Source organism: Chionomys nivalis, chromosome 2 (assembly GCF_950005125.1).
Source record: "Chionomys nivalis chromosome 2, mChiNiv1.1, whole genome shotgun sequence".
NCBI lineage: Eukaryota > Metazoa > Chordata > Mammalia > Rodentia > Cricetidae > Chionomys > Chionomys nivalis.
In genome coordinates, this window is record NC_080087.1 from 119,759,634 (window position 1) to 119,760,861 (window position 1,228).

The following is a 1,228-nucleotide window of genomic DNA, read 5'->3' on the forward strand; positions in this document are numbered from 1 at the left end:
GGCTGAAAACCACCTTTAAACAGACAGACAGACAGACAGACAGAGAGACAGACAGACAAGAAAATAAATAAGAAAGAATTAGGATGTTTCTGATACTGACCATTCGTGAGTCTCAAAAAATACTTGGAAAGACCATCTTGACAAACACTACAGAAAACACAAATGGGAAAGTTTCTGTAGGAAGACTTCTTCCCGTTATGTTTTTCTCCATTGCCTACAATAGCCTACAATATGCAGATGAGCTGAAAAGACCTGTTCAAGTGATGAGAAATCTGTATTGTGTCACAATAAGCTTTAAGATATTTAACCGTGTTCAGAAACAACGGCGATAGCCGAATAAGTAACAGGATAGTTACAAAAACTGTCATTATCAACAAAGACACTCAGCCTGGCATTTTCTTCAGTAAGATAGTAAGTGATATTTGCTTACATGTGGATCCTTTCTAGACTCGAGACGGAGTTGTCGGGAAATCTGCTGTGGTAAATTGCAAGCAAGCGGCTCTGTTACTCTATTGGCATACTTAGGTTATTTATGTGATATGAGGACTTCTGGTTTGTAACTACCGTGTTTTTTGTTGCTTTTTTTTTTTTTTTTTGTCTCAGAAATTACAAGGTAGAAGACAGAGATCTGGAAGAGGAGTAGAAAATGTCTGTCATGTCTGTCATCTCACACTGAATTCACCCTCCAGCTCTGTGATGACTGGATCTTCCCTTCCTCGTGGTATTGACGCATTCCCGTGATCTAGTTCCTTCCTGTGTTGTAGCAGAGTGTGCTGGGGGCAGCAGAAAGAACACAGTAGAAGTGATAATCTGTGAAAGTGGAGATGAGCAAGCTCATAAAGAACATGGTGGGTTCCACTTTGTTTTCTCTGAGACAGATGGGAGAAGCCAGTTTTGATAGATTGAGGACACTCAGGCAGCCTTATGGGAAAAAAATTCTGTCTAGTAAAAAACTGAGTCTGGGTCCTCCAGATAATTACAGGGAGTTAACCTACTCCAGTGAACCCTGCAAATGACAGCGGCCTGGGTCAAGTTATGCATTGCAAATGTAAGGAAGCAATTCCAGCCACAGCTACCCAGTTCCTTGACCCTTAGAAACCGTGCGATATGGTAAACGATTATTGTTTCAATCTAAAATTTCAAGTAACTTTTCAATAAAATAACAACAAAAATAACATAATGCACACCCATGTTTGCTGTGTAAAATGTCTATGACAAAACTCTTAAT